This window comes from Crinia signifera, chromosome 4, assembly GCF_055691185.1.
Source record: "Crinia signifera chromosome 4, ASM5569118v1, whole genome shotgun sequence".
NCBI classification, from domain to species: domain Eukaryota; kingdom Metazoa; phylum Chordata; class Amphibia; order Anura; family Myobatrachidae; genus Crinia; species Crinia signifera.
The window spans coordinates 302,287,087-302,305,825 of NC_139220.1; positions in this window are offsets into that span (position 1 = coordinate 302,287,087).

The window sequence follows — 18,739 nt, forward strand, 5'->3', positions numbered from 1 at the left end:
AACTACATTTGAACCCTCATTACATGTATATTTGTTATGTTCTAATGTGGCATTTTCATCACTATCTATGTGTCCCCATATTGCTGTTACTTTTACATCAAGTTATGTTGGTGTTTCTGTATATGTACTAAATTATGTCCATAATTACTTTGTCCACAATGTGTAACATGTATACCTACCCTGATGTTATGTGTGATGTTTTAATCTAACAACATTAAACATGCATGCATTTTCACTATGTGTTATTTTACTCAAAAACACACACATTCACACATCAATCATTACCCCTCACCTCAAATTACAAGTATAACGTACAGTACACATCTGTATGTACCTACCCTTACAAGCCCTCTAACATATTTATTAGTAAAAACACAGGCAATTTCGAACTGTACATAAACGTTTATTTTGGGCAAAAATAATAAGGGGGGGGGGGGGATAAAAAAAAATTAAATCCGGGCCTCCAACAGTCCAAACAGTATCTGGAGGTACAGGAGGGTTAGTACTATCTCCCTCATTAGGGCTGCCACCTCCTCCTGCTGCTGTTCAGTGTCTGTAGGGATAAAAAAAAATAAAATAATATATAACATACACAAATGTTTGTTGTATTTGTACATAATAAAAAGTTCAGAGTTATGTGTGAAGGCCACATACATTTTGAAACTACATTGAAGATGGGTCTGCTGTAAACACAGTACTAAAAAATAATATGTTAACACACACATACTGTACATAGTAAATAACATTAATTCAATTACTCCTTCATGGATGAATGTATGCTGTATCCCAATTGGTACTTTGGTTTTGGGGGACTGTCCTCTAACCTCACAATTAGGCTGTGCTATTTAAGGGTTATGACATTGTTGTGGCTTAAGCACTCCTTACTATTTTAAATTTAGGACATTGCTGTACAAATTATAGGCCTACAGCTATGTTTGTAAAGCATGCATCCGCATGGCCTCACACACTATTAACAAAACAATCTCTACATTTATGTTGCACATCATGCTGGGAACTGGAGTTACCCAACACCTGGAGCCACATTACTACCACACCACTAATGTCGGATATCTCATTGGATGTACTGTTATGTCAATTATTCAAGGGGTGAGGCATGGCCACACTCAAAAAAACCACCAAGGGGACCCTTGTTCCTGGAGAAGGACAGGACACACCCAGGGGCGTAACTAGGTTTTCAGCGCCCCCCCGCCGGATGTTTTTTCGGCGCCCCCCCCCCCGCCGCCGGCCGCCCGCCACCCGCCACCCCCCCACCTAACCTGACCCCCCTTCTCACACTTACCTGTCCCCGCAGTCTGCATCTCGCCCGGCTCTCTGCCGGGACCTGCCTGACGTCACGGTCCCGGCCGGCTCCTGCAATGAAAACTGACTCTTAGAAAATGGCTGCCCCCATACTGCAGACAGAAAACTGTCTGCAGTATGGGGGCAGCCATTTTATAATAGTCAGTTTTCATTGCAGCAGGAGCCGGCCGGGACCGTGACGTCAGGCAGGTCCCGGCAGAGAGCCGGGCGAGACGAAGACCACAGGTAACTATACCTCCGCAGCCCCCCCGGCGGCGCCCCCAATTTCTCTGCGCCCCCCCGCCACCGCGGGGGCTGCGGAGGTATAGTTACGCCACTGGACACACCTCATGGTCGCCCTGCAGTGATATGTTGCAACTAATGTTGATGTTGGATACACATATGTGGTTGTTGGGATTGTTTATGTGTAGAAATGTGTAGGTAAACATTAGACACATTATTTACTTACGGCTACTTGAGCCATCCTGGTCGCCGCTGGTTGGCTGTGCGGTGGTTGGGGGGGTCAGGAGCAAGGGGGATGGGATGGGAATTTGGATAGAGGTAGTGGGTGTGAGTGGGGATTGGAGAGGTTTGGGGGTGGGTGGTGGAGAGGTGTAGGGGGGTTGGAAATGGGGTGGGCAGGGGGTGGGGGTAGGGGTGGGGGTAGGGGGTGTGGGTGGGGGTGGGGGTGTGGGTGGGGGTAGGGGAGGGGGTTGGGGAGGGGGTGGGGGTGGGGGAAGGGGATGGGGAAATTGTGTGGGACCAAGCTTGAGGCATTGTCTCGGCCTCCTCTTCCTCCTCCTCCTCCTCTTCCTCCTTCTCCTCTTCCTCCTTCTCCTCTTCCTCCTCCTCTTCTTCCTCCTCCTCTTCCTCCTTCTCCTCTTCCTCCTCCTCCTCCTCTTCCTCCTCCAGGGCTGCCTGCTCCTGGGCTGCCTGGTCCCGGGCTGCCTGCTCCCGGGCTTCCATGCGTGCCCTTGCCCATGCTGAAATGTTCATGTTGATGACATCGAAATCGAAGATTGGGTTGCATAAAAAAGGGGGAAAGAATAATTCACATTAGTCATGCTCATAACCTTCCAAATTATCATTGCTGTTATATTTCCGACATTTATCATGCAAACTAATTGATATGCTACACCCAAAAACTGAGCAACTACTTAAACCCCCCCTATACACCCCCTATACACCCCCTATACCCCCCATATACCCCCATATACACCCCATATCCCCCCCATATACCCCCCATATACACCCCATATCCCCCCCATATACCCCCATATACACCCCATATCCCCCCCATATACCCCCCATATACACCCATATACACCCCCATATACACCCCCATACTCAGGAACATATTTATAAAAAGTACACAAAACATTGCTAAAAAACGCTGACATACTAGTAATCAAAACTTACATCTGGCAATATGGCGGCGAAGGCTGCTGAGAAAAACCGGCTGCCGCCGGCGCAGGTCTGACCAGCGCCGCTCAACCTGCCCCAGGCTTCTGCGGACGCCGGTCGTCGAGAAGATCAGGCGGCGGGCAGCAGTATACGCCCGCCGCTTGTCCGCATTACTAACATATGGGCCCCTGGGCCCCAGGTGACGGTCCATAACGTCGACCAGGGCCAACAGCTCAGGGGTGGAAAAGGGCCTAGCTCGATTACACGTCATAGTGGCAATGGCACAGTTATTAATTGCAGGTACATATATCACTTTTGGTGCTTGCTGATTGGTCGAAAAAATTGTTTGTTTGGTATTAACTTTATTAATCCCTCTTACATTAACAAACTGGATGCGAATAGAAACTTACGCGGACCGTTCCGATATTCACACACCACAACCAACAGCATGCATTCAATGTAGAGATGAACTGTATATACAGTGTGCGGAAAATAATACACGCAACCCTCTACTTATAACCACGCTGCTTAAAGGGGGCACGATACACTGATTTCCATGGAGAGGAGTACTGTATTTACAGTGTGCGGAAAATAATACACGCAACCCTCTACTTATAACTACGCTGCTTAAAGGGCCACAATGCGACATGTTGCTGTATGACAATTTCATACACATTACATATGTAAGGAAAGCATTGTAACGTGATGTTTTGAAATGTGACTCACAAAGCATACACGAACTCCAACAGATACCAGCTGACAACACTCATCATTGGAATGACAGGTGCACACATTTCACGATGTAGCCCACAATGCTCCCCAACCTGTGTATGTGCATATACAGGTGATTGATCAGGTGCGTTGAGACCTGCGTAATGTAAGCGGGAATTATCGGCGGGAAATATCGGCGTAAATTTGCATCTACATTGCGTGGAAAAATATACGCCCCCTTGTTCATGGCGGGAGATTAACATATAAATATTCAGTCAGATGCAGCCCACAATTGCTGCAAACATGTCTGACTCAGACGATTCCGCAGCTGAGGACGCTCTGCAGAGAGCTACAGCACAATCCCTGCTTGATGCACTGAACAAGAGGGAACAGGAGCGGAGAAGGAGGGCCCAAGAGAGGAGTAGCCTGCAAGATCAAGCGGGCCCCTCAGTAACAGGCCCTGTTGAACCTCCACCAGCTCCACAAGGGCCAAGCAACCAGCCAGAACAAGAGGTTGCATCTCTCCAAACAGGTGTGACCCAGCAGGTGCATGGTGAGAGAACTGGGGCCACCAGAAAACGTGCTGCAACATCTAGGGTGATGACTGAGCAGGATACCACCACCAGAAAGAGAAACCCTGCATTTGTAGAGGCCGAAATGCGAATTCTAGTGCCCAGGGCACGCGAATGGATTGAATTGGCAACCAGGAAGCCTAGTGCCAGTGCAAGGAGAAACCTTTGGGAGAAGATCACAGAGGAAGTGAACCAGGTGGCACCAGTGGTCAGAAATTGGGACGCGGTGAAGAAAAGGTTAGTGTGTTTGTCAGGGCAATTTTTCAGCAGTCTCCAGCAGGAACTGAGGCCCTTATTCTAGTTCACTCTTTCTGCCCAAATATTTCTTAGATGGACAAAACCATGTGCACTGGAGGTGAGGCAGGTGTTACTTGTGCAGAGATAATCAGATTTGGGTGGGGTTTTACACCTGCCTCACCTGCAGTGCACATGGTTTTGTCCATCAAAGAAATATTTGGGCAGAAAGAGTGAACTAGAATAAGGGCCTCAGTTCCTCCTGGAGACTGCTGAAAAATTGCCCTGGTCTTTGTCCCCCTGATGTCATATGTGTGTACATATGTTACATGTATGTTTTGAGACTAATAGAAAGGTGTGTTTGTAGATAGTGCTACACTTCAATGTCACATGTGAACACAACCATGTCTAATAACCCACATTGATATATGAAACATGCACCATTGGTGTGATGTGAGGTTATGGGCACAGTTCTGCTCATGTGAAGTATGTGATGGGACAAGAGAAAGTGTGTTTTTGAAAGAGTTGTTGTAACATGTTCCATATGATGCTACTGAAACAAGAATGACCAAACTGTGCACATGTAGCTGGTGAGAAACTACACATCCCAGTATGCCATTCCATAGTTAAATTACTCCATAATAACCACATTGTCAAGCTATGGTGGAATGTGTAGTTTCACACCAGGTGGAGGTGCCTAATTTGGCCATGGATGATGTCATTTCTGCATAGTGATGTATGTATGTGCATTTAGTGGCCTAATGAATGAGATGAGACACTGAAATGCCTCCTAATTTAGACATGAATGTGTGTGTGGGACACATATGGCAAAAAAACATAAGAGCACCCACACTAGGAAATGTCACGTAGCTAGGGGTACCACATAGTCCCTTTAATTCCGGACACATATTAATTACACAGGTTCTGTGGCTGGCTGACTTCAAGACTCCACTTCACCTAATTTTAAACTGCCACAGAACCTGTGTAATTAACATGTGTCCGGAATTTAAGGGACTAGGTGGTAACCCTACACGTAGCACAGTGGTGCACATATCTCATGGTGATATTTGTATTTTTAAACTTGTAGGTGGACTGACTTCAAAAGTACACTGAAGAGGAAGATGACTGACCGGTACAACCACAGCATGTCCACCGGGAGAGGTCCTATGCCTGACCATTTGGAGTATACCCCCCTGGAGCTGGACTCCATGGACGTGATTGATGTGGGGGAGATCAGGGGGATCTCCAATATGGACAGTGAGCTCCCGGCGGAGGTCTTTGATGCTGCTTTTGATGGTAAGTCACAGTAATGCATTGTATTTAGAAAGATATTTTTTATTGCGTATGTGATGGTGACATTGTTTTCAATTCTTATCCTAGCAGAAGCAGAAACCCCGGATGTACCGGCAGCATCTTCCTCTGCAGAGCCACAGGTGGAGCAAGTGGTCCAGCCTCCACCAAGACGTCGCCCCCAGCCCCAGCCACAGGAGACATGGGATGAGAGCGTGTTGGTGACGCTGGAGAGGATCGAGCAGCAAGGGGTGGATGCTGCGATCCGTCAGCAGCAGGTGGCGGATTTTCTGGCGGAGTGGAAGGCCACAAACAAGCTGCAGGTTGAGGCCTTGAACCGCATTAATGAAACTCTGGCGGCTGGCATAGTAAGCATTGGCCAACACCTCAGCCGCCAGAATGAACTTCTTGCGGAGCAGCTGTCCACCGCCAGGTCCCTAAGGGACAATCCCCCATCTGCTGCCCCACCCCAAGCTGCTCCCCAACCTTCCACCTCTGCTGACCCTCCTGTGTCGACTAGGGGAAGACGCCGAAAGCCAGCTGAGCCAAAGGCCCCTGTCCCCAAGGCCCCATCTAAAAGGGGCAAAAAAGGGCCCAAATGAGACCTGGTTCACTTCCTCTGTGGTTGGAGGCCAAAGGTTTAAATTGCACTGGACATCCGCTTCCTGAGTTGGCCATCGATCCATTTGCGTGCCATGGGCATGAAAGTTCGTATTTTGACCTCTACAAATGCAGGATATTTTTTTTTGGTGGTGTGTATCTTGCTTAGTATTCACCCTGGTTGTTGCAGTACGTATTCTGGTGTCCCCATTTCTTTCACCATTGCATTTGCAGGGTAACACATGTTTGGAGATATGCAACCTCTTGTTCTGGCAGTTTTTTTTATTTTTGTGTCTATTTTATTTGTTTATTTGATTTCTTACATTAAAGTGTGAAATAAGCTGTGATGCTGAACAGCAAATAAATTTCTTTTCCAAATTAAATCAAAATTGTGGTCTGTGTAATTTCTTGTGTGAAACAAATACTAGATTTATGTGTACTTACTGACCAGGGTATTTTTGAACATTTGATGAAGTGTGGTAGAAGTTTCCCATGTGTAACCCTCTCCATGGCCATTCCCATGTTCCTATCCAACTTTTCTCAGCTAATTAGTTTGTGTCAGCACATGTGCAGAGCAACTTCATAGGTGAGAAAGCAGTTTGTGTGCAGGTGAGGTAGCTCCTACAGTAGTAGGTAAAAGCAGGTCCAGAACAATGCTTTCCTCATGGAGTGGGTGAGGCAGAAAAACAAACAAGGGTGAAAAGGTACATTTGTGTAGGAATGCATATGTGTCCTCCCTAAAAAAAGATGTGTGAATGGGCCAAACATGATAAAATAGCTTGTGAACAAACATGCATAACTTTTTAAATATATATGATTTGACAGTGTCATAAGCAGATGTAGGAATCCTTTGTTAGAGAGATGTGAGTGCAATAATGTGATTGGTGGCATCTTACATCCAGAGTGTAGTCAAATCCAATTCATAGCAGATAAGATAGTGGTACAGTTCAGTATTTTGAGTACTATACAAAGATTGTGTGCAAAATAGTGGTCATGGCCTTCAAACATTGCTGAAACATCCTTTGTAGGTGTTAGATGTGGTTTATGTTATTGTATCCTAAATACAAAACCTATGTTTGTATTAGAGTGAACACGTTGACACATGTCGACTTGTGTAGATTGAGTGTGCTACTGTGTAAAGTCTATGAAAGCACGTAGTGAATGTGTCTAACTGTTTAGCAAATCCCTACCTTAGCGTATATAAGCAGGTCTTAAAAAGATTCTTACCTTAAATTAAACAAACGTTTAAATGTGGAGAAGTATAGAAAGAGAAGCTTCCAATGTGTTTGCGTGCTGTGTGTGTGGCTTGCAGGTAGTGAAATCATGCTTTGGACTTAATAGACTGCAGCATTGCTTATTACATTCAGGTGTATGTGTTTGAGTAGTAATCAGCGTTAATTAGCAATCCCAGGCGCACGCTGGCATGCGGTATCTGTAGGGGTGGTTTGAGATGGCGGTTGGCAGCCGCCTGTTTTGTGTCCGAAATGAACGGTGCCTTAGTTGATCGTGCGGTAGTAGCACCGCTCATTTTTGGTGCACACCCCCGTGTACGCCCATATTTACGCCCATTTTCCCTCATTATTTCGGCCGCTCCCCTCATCACGCCCCTATGCCGCCCCCATTACCCGTACACTCGCGTACAGGTTTTTTCGCACGTTGAGACCCGGCCGTAAGCGTTGTGGAGTGTTCGCGCCGGCGCATTAGCGTATCTGCACATGCGCAGATCATGAAAAACACCGGGACGTACGCGTACGGCCCGGCCGCTCCAACCAGAATAAGGCCCATAATGTGTAAGAGGCAAGTACAGTATAAGGGGGTTACTTTTGTGTTGCATGATTTGTTTAAGGGGTATATGGTGTGGTAAATTTAGGTGACCACATAAAGGGCCTTATTCTGCTTGGAGCGTCCGGGCCGTACGCGTACGTCCCGGGGTTTTTCACGATCTGGGCATGTGCAAATACGCTAATGCGCCGGCGCGAACACTCCACAACGCTTACGGCCGTTGTCTCAACGTGCGAAAAAACCTGTACGCGAGCGTACGGGTAATGGGGCGGCATAGGGGCGTGTTGATGGGAGCGGCCGAAATAATGAGGGAAAATGGGCGTAAATATGGGCGTACACGGGGGTGTGCACCAGAAATGAGCGGTGCTACTACCGCACGATCGACTAAGGCACCGTTCGTTTCGGACACCAAACAGGCGGCCGCCAACCGCCAGCTAAAACCACTCCTACAGATACCGCTTGCCAGCGTGCGCCTGAGTTGGCTAATTAACGCTGATTAGTACTTAAACACATACACCTGAATGTAATAAGCAATGCTGCAGTCTATTAACTCCAAACCATGATTTCACTGCCTGCAAGCCACACATGCAGCACGCAAACACATTGGAAGCTTATGTTTCTATACTTCTCCACATTTAAAGGTTTGTTTAATTTAAGGTAAGAATGTTTTTATACGCTAAGGTAGGTATTTGCTAAACAGACACATTCACTACCTGCTTTCATAGACTTTACGCAGTAGCACACTCAATCTACACAAGTCGACATGTGTCAACGTGTTCACTGTAATACTAACATAGGTTTGGTATTTAGGATACAATAACATAAACCACATCTAACACCTACAAAGGATGTTTCAGCAATGTTTGAAGCCCATGACCACTATTTTGCACACAATCTTCTATTGAGTTAATAGAAAACAATAATTGAATAACAAATAGATTAATTAATCAATTGTCAGATTAGTAGTTGAGAGGCAAGATTTGCAGGTCCATATATGTGAAGGGTATGCCAGCGTGCACGGACGTACGCTCACTCTCACGAGCGGTGACATAAGCTGAGTTTTCCATTGAAAACAATAGGGACCCGTCCGTGCAAACTGGCGTACGCTCAGATCGCCGCAAGAAGGCGGTGGGGAGACGGAGGAAAGACGGCCGTAGACGGCGCCGTACGCTCAGTCGTACGCCAGTTGTCGGAGTGTAAGGGCTGGGCCGGCCGCGTACGTTGCCGTACGCTCATTTGTACACCACTCCCCTTCTACGTTATTTTTGCCCGTACGCAAGCGGCTGATTTGTGGGTGGGCTTAACCCTAACGGCCGCGTACGGCTAGCGTGCGGTAATTGTGAACGTACGCACGTTTGGCCGCTCCGATCAGAATAAGGCCCAATAGGTGCTGAAATGTTGTCTACCAAGTTTCGGCTTTCAGTATTTTTTTATGACTGGAGTGCCGCCTCACCCCGCAAGTATCTTAGAACATCGGCATCCTGCGGGAGCACCTCTCCATATATCTCCCTGCATTTTTCTTATGCCAGCCCCCTGCCTTTTCCAGGCATATATAATTAGTTGAAAGTATTTACACAAATAGAGACACACCCATGAGCAGACCACCCAACCAGAACACTGGTCACGCCTCCCACATTACTAGGTGCTGGCCACAACCCCTATTATTGCGCATAATAGGCCCTTGATAAGTTTCAGCTCCAGGCCCGTTTAGACCTTAATCTGGCTCTGCTTGTCCTGTCACTGTGCCCGCCTGCAAACCACCCCAACACTGACACCATTGCTGTATCATACTCACCCCCTGAGGGTGAGCTCCTGCAGTGCTGATGGGCTTTGGGACTTCCTCCTTCTGTGACTCCCTGTGCTGTAAAGTGAGTTGCCGCATTTGCAGCGTCACTTTACTGCACTGGAGGGTCACAGAGCAACAGGGAGGAATGAAGACCGGGAGCTCTCATTGGCGCAGCGATCACCAAACCCTGGGGAGGTGAGTGTGAATTTGTTTTTGTTTTTATTTACCTTTTTGTTTACACAGTGATTAGCTTGTGATTTGTTAGGCTAAAGCTGGCATTTTCACAGGGCTCACAGATCACATTTGCCATTATAAGCATGGGAAATGTAACATGGGGCCTTATTCTGATCGGTGCGGCCGGATCCGAATATGCGGCCAGGACCGTGCGTGCGAAACCCCGCCTTCCATACGGATCGCCAACTCCGTCCGTACGCGGTAAGAAGCTGGCCGAACGGACCGCACATTCACGTATTTTTCACGGAATACGCCTCCTCCATCTCAAGGAACTCCCCCATCATTTGATGGTCACAGACCATCGAATGCAGGACCGAGTGCTCCACCAGCTCCCACAACCTCAGACCACACGGACATTTTTCCGTGCAAAAGCACGGGCGGGCAGCTGACATCCGGTGATGTCATATGTCCGCCCCCTACACGTGCGTCACGACTGCATTACCATACGTACGCCCAGCGTTTGCATGGGAACGCCCATGAAACGCGGGGCGTATGCATATGGTAATGAGCCCAAATAGCCCTTCACGCCCCTCTCCACCCCCTGTTCGTAGTGTTCACATTTCATGCGTGATTTGGCCGTACGCCCCGCTCGCACATGCGCAGAGACGCCTCTGCACATGCACAGACACAAAACATCGGCGGCACGTACGCACGCGGATATTACCGCACCAACCAGAATAAGGGCCTTGGTCACTAAAAAAAAAATGCTAATTAAAGGGGGGTGCCGGATGGCTGACAGCAGTGGCGTGCGGTGGGGTGAGGCAGGACAGCCTTTCCTGTTTTACTAACGTATACGCCGAAGTTTTGAGGTTATAAAGTATGTCAACAATACAAAGTCTATATTAAAAAAAATCTTATTTTTATATTTGTAATAATTTTTATAGTTTTAGGGGCCCATTTATCAAATCATATTTGCGGCTAAATCCCTGAAAACACCCGTTTTCGGGGTTTAGCCGCAAATACTAAGTATCCCCCTAATGTATCACAGGGGACCGCAGCAGGAATCTCTGATCCCTGCTGCGATCCCCCCTGCACCGCCGCCGGCCGCATCCCCCATAGGTTTCTATGGGGGATGCGAAGCTGCCCGATGTATTAACATCGGGCAGCCCGGCTTCGCATCCCTGGGCTATCGCCATTCTGGTATGGCAATAGCCCATTGTAGCCTATGGCTACAGGATCGCACTGCCGAGCGGGGCAGTGCGGTCAGAGGGGTTGGCGGGGGTCAGCGCATAACCGCGCATGCGCAGACCCCCTGGCTTCCGGGTCAGGGCTTCGCAGGGACGGGCTCCTTTCGGAGCCCTGTCCCTGCGCCCTTTTAATCATACATTCAGGCGGTGTACTTCAACACCGCAATGCGATGTCCGGCGATGCCACTGCTCCGGCATCGCAATATATTGATAAATGCGCCCCTAAAACTCTGGAGTAAAAAGTCTATGGCAGGTGTGGCAGTGCCTCGCCTGGCTACCTTTTCTGCACATCTCTTATCAAAACTCAGGGAATCTTCAGCAATATCTACTGCTGCACTTGTGTATAATGCCAGTATGTAACCAATGGCTCATATATTGTGTGCAAATCTGGCTCTGGTTCTTGCCAGGGACTCCTCAGCCATTTCCCTCGCTGCACGTCCCTGGCTGACAGACAGTCGGAATCCCGACAGTCATTACACCGACTTCGGAATCCCGACTGTTAAAACCCCGACACTCGGGATCACGGCGGCCACCAGCTATTCTCCCTCGTGGGGGTCCACTAGAATAGGTGGTGAGCGTAGTGAGCCGGCTTCATTGCGCTCCCTCTGAGGGGGTTATTCTGATTCACTCCTTCTGGCAAATTCCTTCTTAGATGGACAAAACCATGTGCACTGCAGGTGGGGTAGATGTTACTTGTGCAGAGAGAATTAGATTTGGGTGGGGTTTTACTTCAAAGTGAGATCTATATTGCAGTGTAAAAATAATGCAGCCAGTATTTACCCTGCACAGAATCAAAATAATTCACCGAAATCTAATTCTCTCTGCACGTGTTACATCTGCCCCCCTGCAGTACACAAGGTTTTGTCCATCTAAGAAGGAATTTGCCAGAAGGAGTTAATCAGAATAACCCCCTGAGTCCGGGCAGTTAGGATACCAACTTCGGGCTAATGACTGTCAGGGTCCTATATCACACCAATTAAAGGGTTTGGAGAAGTTTTTTTTTTAAATCAAAACTGCTCCAAAATAAATTCAGGTGATACTAAAATAATGCGTTAAGGTTTGGTAAAAAAAAAAAAAAATTAATAGACTCCATAGTATACTATGGGGGAAATTTAATATGATGAGAGATTCAGAAAGTGAGAGATTCGGTAAAGGTCCATACACACTGGGCGACTATGCTCAGCGTGTACGGACAGCGATGATCGCTAACATCACTGGGGGGAATGATCGCTATACACACTGAGCGGCTTTCCCCCTGCCCGGTGCCGTCAGTGGGGAGAGGACGACTTTGACCTATGGTCGCCCCTGCTTTACCTTTCACTGGGCTGCCAGTCAGTCAGAGCCCAAGGGTGAGGCTACCTGGGTGCTTGAGTGCAGAGACATGTCCATTCGTCTTGGAGAAATAAACAAAACACTGGATGGTTATTGATGGCGCAAAACCAACTGGTCTTTAACATCGGGCTTAGACCATCAATGTTTTTGAACCAACGGTGGCCAATTGGACATCCCTAGAGGAAACACTTGGCGGAACAATAAATGGCGGCAGCTCAGACTTCTTGGAGGCCGAACACCGTAGAACGTAACACAATAATTTTCCCAGAATCCTCTGCAGTTCCTGGCAATAACATTGCGTGTAACCATTGTGATCTGTCATGAGCAGCGTGTGACTGTGTTTGTGGGGTGGTGACAGACAGCGGTGACAATGAGCCTGCGTCTGTGTTTGTGGGGTGGTGACAGACAGCGGTGACAATGAGCCTGCGTCTGTGTGACGTATATTACCCCTGAGCACTATACTGGGACATTACAACCTATCTATAAGTATAGATAACACATGACTAGCCCCGGCCTGCAGCATACACAGATAAAGCATCCTGCTTTCCCTGGGACTAGGAGAGAGACGTATAAAACAGTTCCCATATCTAATCCTGGCTGGAGAGCGCAAGTCACAATAGCTGCCAGCAACAATAGCGCATTGAGAGAAAGCACTATCTATAATGTACATTAGGATAACATACTATCTGCAATGTCCCAGTGCCCGTATTTATTGATTGTGCGCAGCCAAGTTTAGACTTCCATTCATTGAAATACCGATGCCTGACAAGCCTGTGCAGCGTATAGCCGTGTGATGCCTTACTCCCGCCTGACAGCACAGCAGTGTCCGGGCTACTCCAAACTGGCCCCATGTGAGTGATTGCTAGCTGCCAACCTGACCCCGTTATATAGGCTGGTTCGCAAACTGCTTTGTGTGCTCTGGGCTCAGGCGTGAGCTGTAGCAGAGGTTGGATGCACGTAACGCAGAGAGTGATAAAGCACCAACCAATCAGCTCCTGTCTTTGTTTTAAACACAGCCTATAACAAGGCGGTTATGATCTTATTGGTTAGCTCTTTATCTCACTCGACTTTATTAGAGGCTCAGTTAAAAGCCCGTCAAATGGCGGCTTCTGCAATGTACTTTTGCTTTGAACTGTGACAGTTTTTTTTTACTTTGAGCTGTGACAGTTTTTAGCCCACCCCTAGTCCCTCTCTGCTCCTACCTACAATCTCTGTCTTCACAGCTCCCTCTCCATATCCAGCAAGCTTGAAACAGATCAGTGTCCCTGCAAAAATTGGTTTCACTTTCTGTTATGACATCTTTTACCCAAAGGAGTAATTTGGTCGGTCGAGTGGCCTCTAATGGTCAGTGGCGGTACTTCACCTCATAGAGGTGAGGAGTAGTTAGCCTTTTATATATAGAGATGTTAAGACAATGGCCGTTGTCGTTTTTTCTTGTTTTGCCCTATACAACAATTACACTACGTTACTTCCTACAGTTACAGCCATTGTTACCGGTAATTCTCCTATTCACCGTTTTAAATGGATATCACATAACAAAATGGAAGGATGTCAGCCATCTTGGATTTTTGTGCTCAGTGCTAAGTCAGAGAAGAACAACACATCCTGTCACAGCTCTACACACGACACAATGGTAACTCGAAGCAGAATTAGGTCCATTGTGGACTGGATCCATAGGGTTACACAGGTTATACTGCTGCACCTTTCTATAACGGTCACATGACCACTGGACAGAATCCACATACCCTGCCTACAGCAAGACAAGTTCCCAGCGTTATCCATACTACCTGTAGCCACATCGCTATAACTGTGTACAGTCATTACCATTTTTTATGTCTTTTGGGAAATTTCATTTGCTGTCCTATGTTTATTGCTGTGGTGTTTCTGACCTAATGTCCAATGTACAACTTTTTTGAACCATTTTGCACTTCCCGCAGATCGTTAAGGCTGTGACAGAAGCAATGAGAACCTGTGTCATAATAACGTGTCCCACAGCTACGTGGGTACCCCCTGTGGGATCCGGATGGTAGATCGATACCATAGTGGCATAAGTATAAATCATATTTTGGTCTTGACCTAGACATTATCAGGCTTCATGAAACCACCCCCGCCCCATGTGACAGGAATGCTGCCTTAGCAGGCTGCTGTGGTGTGTGGTGTGTACCTGGCCGGCTCTCCGCAGACTGCAGGAAGCAGCAGTCATCTGTGTGAGGTGCCTTCCAGGCACAGGAAACGCTCTCGGTCTATGTGACGGTAATATCAGAGAGCAAACACGCCGGCACGCTGCTTAGTCTGACACACAGGCACAGACAGTATAGCACACAGCTGTGCAGCTTCCTATAGCAGACCACTTACCAAACATGAATTATTGTACTATTCTAAAACACTACTACTGTTATATCTGATTTATTTTATATTGCCAGGTCCCCCAACTCTGCAGGGACAGCTACATGCACCGAAGGTACATGCCTAAAATTAGGGGGGTCCTCGCAGGAAGTGCCACCATCGCTGAACAGAGCAGCTAGTGATGGGGAGCTGGCCCATGAGCACTGGGAGATTTGGGAGCTGTAGTTTGGGCCCTGCTAATGAACGGACAGCGGTAATACACACATGGGGCAGACATATTCGAATCAGGCCCCACGTTATGGGAGAGAAGAACTCTCAGTGCGGCAGATGTATTAAGCCTGGGGAAGAGATAACGTAGAAGGTGATAACACACCAGCCAATCAGCTGTTTGAAAAATAACAGTTAAGACCCCCATACACTCGGTACAGCAACAGTAATACAAATGGTACGTGGTGCAGTGCAAAGGTGCCCATACACTTGTCTGATTTGGGATGATTTCGCCAGATCCAGATGGATCCGGCCGAGAAATCGGGCCAACTCGGATGTGTTTGACACCTCATCCGACTCCATGCAAGGTCCCATGCACATTGGGTCGGACCCTACAGATTGAACCTGCTGCAGGTTCAATTTGTCAGATCGGACCCACAAGCGGCACATTGCCGGTGCTTTTTAGCACCCACGATGTGTTGGTCCGATGATCCGATCTGTAGGTGTGTGACAGCGGTGAAGCATGTGCAGCAGCGGGGTCCGGGCAGTGGCGGCTGGGCAGTGGCATCTGGGCAGCGGGGTCCGTGCAGCACAGGACGGGCAGCGGAGTCCTGACGGTTCCAGGTTCGACCCTGGAAGTCCAGGGACAGACCACCCAGGATGAACCTTTCACACCAAGCCACATCCCAAGTTGCCTCTGCAAGTAAAATGGGTAGAAGGCAGCATTTTGAGCTAGAGATGGCCACACCAGTCTACAGCCACAACCACCTGTTCAACTGTTATTCACTAGTGTCTTCCTGCTCCGGTCCTGTCTCCACTAGACATATGGGACCACTTCTTTCTGATGCCAGTAGGTCCAGATCTTGCTGCTGGCCCCACCTCCTCCTGTCATCCACTAATCATCATTAGTTGATGTTTTTGTTGCCTGTGGGGACCAGTGTGATTTTTTTTCATATGGGGAGCTATATTTTTTTTCCTGTGGAACCAATTTTTTTCCCTCTGTGTGGGTGATGTGCCTTGGCAATTTTAAAATCTTGTTTGGTGTGCCGCGAGTTGAGAAAGGTTGAAAATCACTGGTGAAAGGAGTATCCTGGATATGTAGAAAGCAGAGGTTTGAGATGTAGGCAGGGCCGTAACTAGAAATCGTGCACCCCCTGCCCAAAAAATTCTGGCGCCCCTTCCTCCCCCTCAGTAAGAGCAACCTTGGGTGTCGCCACCACATACCCTGCCCTCCCCCAAGAGAGAGCTACCTTCAATGGCAGGGCCTCCTGCTCGGCGCTGTACATATGGCGCCGCCAGGATTTCTGCTCCCCACTTGTCCCCGCTCATCCCGACACCCTCTCCAACAAGAGCTGCCGGGCGACAAGGGGACACATGCCGGGCGGACCGCCCATAATTGAAAGCGTGGGGGAGAACACTGTAGCCTGTGCAGCTGCAGGCTTTTCATTGTATTCTTTTATGACAGCTTCCGGCTGTCATCGGCTGCCTGTACGGCAGATCGGCACTGCAGCAGAGTGGCCACCCACAGCCCCTACTTTCATTTTGACTCCGGCTCCCGCAGGTCGCTGCATCAGGACCCTGCACCCCCGTGCCCCCCCCCCCCCACACCATGGCTAGGGCTGCAGACCCATAGCTACACCACTGGATGTAGGGTATCCAAACTAACAAACAAACAGCAGTAGTAAAGATGTTTAGGTGAATGGTCGGTACTTGTTTCCTAGCAGGGCGGCCAGTACGCATTTTGCGTACTGGGCTATTCTCCGTAGTGAAATCGCATCGTGCAGCGTCTATAGTGGCGTGCGATGCAATGTCCATATAAAGTGCACAGGAGTGCTTCTACAATGACATGTGATCTCAGTGCACCAAATCCGATGCAATATTTCATTGTACAAGCACCCATGCCATGAGATGAGATGTGATGGGTGCTTTCTCTCCAATTTAACGCTCTCCAAGGCTTATACACCCCTTACAGAAGGTCATCACCCCCAGATGTCTAGTCATTGGTACTTGGGGCAGCAAATCACCAACACAACCCCAGTCCCAAAACTTTCTTAATAATGTAGCAACTCCTATCTCTAAGGGGGTCGGTTCTTTAAGGGCCACGATGGGGCATTGGGGCGCCCACACCCCCCATGCCAAATTGCCTTTGGAATCACAATTTTTGCTTACAGCTCCACAATAATAATATAGAGAGTGTGAGAGGTAAAACTAAATTCAGTTGTGTTACTATAATACCCAAATATGATACTGATTAAAAGCTTGTCAAAATGACGACTTCTGCTATGTACTTTCTCTTTGAGCTGTGACCGTTTTTACTTACACTTTGAGCAGTGACAGTTTTTACCGTCACTTTTGAGCTTTAAAACTTTTTAGCAAACTCCCCACCACCAATCCCTATCTGCTCCTACCTCCAATGTCTGTCTTTACAGCTCCCTCCCTCATAAGCATAAGTTTAAATATGTTTTTATAATTCTATGTGACAATACAATTCTTTCCATAGTCAGGGGGAAGTAGTTAAGAACAAGTTAAAAAGATTCAAGAGAAACAATTTAGAAGACATAACTCATGACCAAGAAGCAAGTACTCCTTCACACGTATATATATATACATCTACCAATAGAAATAATAGCTTCTCTCTACATGCACAGATATACCAGCTGCACCCACATTTATTCAGAAACCACACGTCTATCCTGTAATAACCAACACATATGAGAGAGCGCATTACGAGGAGCTGCATGAATGACACAACCAGATCTCTCAGAAAGATAGCAACAAATTCTAGCAAACGTGTATAAAAGCAAGATTGTAGATTGACTACTTACCGGCTAATCCAAGAGCGTAACTGCCATAGGTGCAGGGGGTGCAGCTGCTATAGGCATACCCTCCAACATATGAATGTTAAAAATCGGTACACATTCGCAAAGGGGCGTGGAAAATGGTAAAGGGGGCATGTTCTTTGATAAAGGGGGGGTGTCCACACCCCCTTTCCGAATGCGTACTGGGCATTTTTATGCTAATATATATATATATATATATCACACCCCCTATATATGTGTCACACCCCCTGACGAAGTCCCCAGATGACGAAACCGGTTGGGCGTGGCCTAAACTGAAAACGCTGTGCTTTTGGAGTTCCTGACCACGGAGGCATTGGCGGCGGTGAAAAGGCTATTCAAGTCGTTGGTGCACCGTGTTGGATATCACTGTGGCAAGCTGTTTGCTGTTATCTATGATGTATGTGAGCCTGCACTTTTAGTAAAATTTGTTTTACACTTTGCTCATATCTGCGCTTTTTCTCTACATGTGATTGGGACAATTAAAGCTAAGGTCTGGCTTTATTTGGAGAGAGCTGCACTACATCCTGACCCAAGGACACACTCCTATTTTTTGAAGATTGTGGCTGTGCGCAGTCTGGATCTACATTTTGTATATATATATATATATATATATATATATATATATATATATATAAACAGTGGGATGGCGGCACTCTACTTGAAATAACAGGACACAGGAGACCTTGTAATTCCAAGGTCTCCTGTGTCCTGTTATTTCAAGTAGAGTGCCGCCATCCCACTGTTTATGTCCACAGCCTGTCTGGTACCGGCTGTGTCCCACGGAGGGCACCTTATCTTTCAGCATTTGATGCTAACTTGGAGTGCTGCCCGTATGCAACTGTCTATATATATATATATATATATATATATATATATATAAACACTCCCCTTACACACACATATATATATATATAC